The sequence below is a fragment of the Gossypium arboreum genome, chromosome 5, assembly GCF_025698485.1.
Source record: "Gossypium arboreum isolate Shixiya-1 chromosome 5, ASM2569848v2, whole genome shotgun sequence".
NCBI classification, from domain to species: Eukaryota; Viridiplantae; Streptophyta; class Magnoliopsida; order Malvales; family Malvaceae; genus Gossypium; species Gossypium arboreum.
In genome coordinates, this window is record NC_069074.1 from 55490042 (window position 1) to 55493243 (window position 3202).

Genomic DNA, 3202 nt, shown 5'->3' on the forward strand with positions numbered 1-3202 from the left:
ATAAACTGTACTAATTGGCTCGACCAAAAATTCTAGAAAAAATCTTAGATGGACATATGAGTCTAGTTTCAGGGAAAAATTACGAAACTGATTTTCAAGTTTTGAAACTCCAGATATGATTTTTAAAGGCGATGATGATGCGATAACCGACTTGTGCGGAAATTTTTTATGGATTTGTGAAAATAATTAAGTTAAGTCATGTGCACCTTGTATTCGACTCCGGTAACGGATTCGGGTACGGGGTGTTACAGCTGAAAAGTGGCGGGAGCATTACATAATCCAAAAGGCATTCTACGGTAAGAAAACGTACTATATGGGCATGTGAATGTCGTCTTTTCTTGATCTTCAGGAGCTATTGGGATTTGGAAGTAGCCTGAGAGTCGGTCTAAAAAGCAGTAGTACAAATGCCCAGATAATCTTTCCAACATTTGGTCAATGAATGGCAAGGGGAAGTGATCTTTTCTTGTGGCATCATTCAGTTTCTTGTAGTTAATGGAAACTCTCCATCCTGTGACTGTCCTTGTTTGGATTAATTCATTCTTCTCGTTGGTCACAACCATCATGCCTCCTTTTTTAGGGACAACCTGCACTGGACTTACCCAAGAACTGCCAGAAATAGGATAAATAATTCCAGCATCTAGAAGTTTAATTACCTTGGCTTTAACAACTTTCTACATGTTGGGGTTCAATTGTCTTTGAGCTTGCACACACGGTCTGTATTCATCTTCCATCAAAATTTTGTGGGTGCAAAAAGAAGGGTTGATTCCTTTAATGTTAGAAATTTTCCAAGCTATGGCCTTTTTATATTCTTTTAATACTCGAATTAATTCCTCTTTCTCCTTGGGTTGTAGGTTAGAAGCAATAATAACTGGTAATGTAGAATTATTTTCAAGGAATGCGTATTCCAAGTGGTTTGGTAATTGTTTAAGTTCCAGTTTGGGAGGCTCTTCAATAGAGGGCTTTTGTTTAAGTTCATCGTTTATCTTAATGCCCTCATATTCTACTTGTCTTAAAGAATGCTCATTAGGTTCATCATCTATCTCCTCTTCTTGAGCTAGATACAATTATGTCGTGTCTTTCTGTATAATTTCCTGAAAAGAGTCTTGAATAGTATGATCAATAGAGTCAATAAAATAACATGAATCATCCTGTTCCCTAGAAAACCTCATAGCATCATAAATTTTAAAGATAATCTCCTCGTCACCTACTCTAAGTACCAATTTACCATCACCCACATCGCTTATAGCCCTGGTAGTGGCTAAAAATGGGTGCCCTAAAATTAAGGGCACTTCCACATCTTCGTCCATGTTAAGCACAACAAAGTCAATAGGAAATATGAATTTATCTATTTTCACAAGTACGTCTTCTATAATTCCCCTAGGATGTTTAACAGATCTACCGGCTAATTGAATACCCATCCTAGTGGGTTTAGGTTCCCCAAGACCAAGTTGTTTGAACATTTTATATGGCATCAAATTAATGCTAGCGCCTAAATCAGCTAGTGCTTTCTCAACATTCAAACTACCAATTAAACAAGGGATAGTAAAACTTCCTGGATCTTTTAGTTTGGTTGGCAGTTTGTTTTAGAGTATGGCTAAGCACTCCTCGTTGAGTTCTACTGTAGATAAGTCTTCGAACTTCCTTTTATTTGTTAGAAGCTCCTTCAAAAATTTTGCGTATGTAGGCATCTGCGAGATGGCCTCAACAAAAGGTAAGTTGATATGTAATTGCTTAAAAAGTTCAAGAAACATACCAAATTATGCATCAATGCGATCGTTTTTCAATTTTGCTGGGTATGGAACTGGTGCTTTATATTCCTTCGGCACTGGTTTGTCACTATTTTTGGGTTTTTCTTCCCCCCTTTCGCTTATCATGGCTTCTTGTGTTAGCTTCTTTTCAAATTCTGCTAACACTTTCCCACTCCTTAGTGTAACTGCTTTTACATGCTCTTTTGATTTGGTGTTACTAGGTAAACTTCCTAGTGGTCTTTCCGAAATTAGTTTGGACAGCTGGCCTATCTGAGTTTTGAGCCCTTGGATCGACGCTTGTTGATTTTTAAGTCTTGTCTCGGTGTTCTGGAAATGGGTTTCTAACACCGAGATAAATTTAGATAGCTTCTCTTCAAGGTTTGGTTTCTTTTCCTATTGATAGAGTGGTTGTTGAAAACCCGGAGGATGTTGTGGTCTTTGATTTCCTTGACCGCCCCACGAGAAATTGGGATTGTTCCTCCAACCTGCATTATAAGTGTTACTATATGGGTTATTTTGGGATCTAAAGTTATTGTTACCCATATATTAGACTTGTTCCTCCTCGATGCTAGGGTTGAAGGGTTGATACTCTGTGCATGCTCCCCCTCCATTCGTCTCGCGCCTCATTACTGGATGTACATGAATAGAACCAAGTAAACCATCAATCTTTTTATTTAGAAGTTCTACCTGGTTTGACAGCATAGTAACTGAATCGATGTTATAAACGCCTGCTGTTTTAGTTGGCTTAGTTCTCATGACTTGCCACTGATAGTTATTTAGTGACATCTCTTCAATAAACTCATAAGCATTTTTAGGTGTTTTATTATTTATGGTTCCGTCAGCAGCTGCGTCAACCATTTGTCGAGTCGAAGGATTCAGGCCATTATGGAATGTTTGAACCTGTAGCCAAAGCGGTAACCCATGATGAGGGCACCTTCTCAGTAAGTCCTTGTATCTCTCCCATGCATCGTAAAGAGTTTCTAAGTCTATCTACACAAACAAAGAAATATCATTACGTAATTTAGTCATTGCCGGCAGAAAATATTTTAATAGAAATTTTTCGATCATTTGTTCCCAAGTAGTGATTGACCCTCGTGGTAACGAGTTCAACCACTGTTTAGCTTTGTTTGTTTCTCAATGAAAAAGGGAATGGCATCGTCAGAAACTCCATTAATTTAAATGTATCGCAGAATTCCAGGAAATTTGCCAAGTGAGTGTTCGGATCCTCATCCTACAAACCATCAAACTAAACAAATTACTGTATCATTTGAATAGTGTTAGGTTTTAGTTCAAAATTATTTGCAGCAATAGCAGGCCTAACTGTACTTGACTCAGTTCCTGTTAAAGTAGGTTTAGCATAATCATACATAGTACGAGGAGCAGGATTCTGATTTGCTAGTTCAATGTGTATCGCAGGAGGTAGTTGATTGTCTTGGTTTTTAGCTATCTCTTCG

At 37.9% G+C, this 3202-nt stretch overlaps 1 non-coding gene across 1 annotated transcript; it reads left to right on the forward strand.

Moving 5' to 3' along the window:
- The first annotated feature begins 2664 nt into the window (after positions 1–2664).
- Positions 2665–2771, forward strand: LOC128293454 (small nucleolar RNA R71). Its single transcript, XR_008283636.1, has one exon. It is a non-coding gene; the product is annotated as a small nucleolar RNA R71 (small nucleolar RNA).
- The last annotated feature ends 431 nt before the right edge of the window (positions 2772–3202 follow it).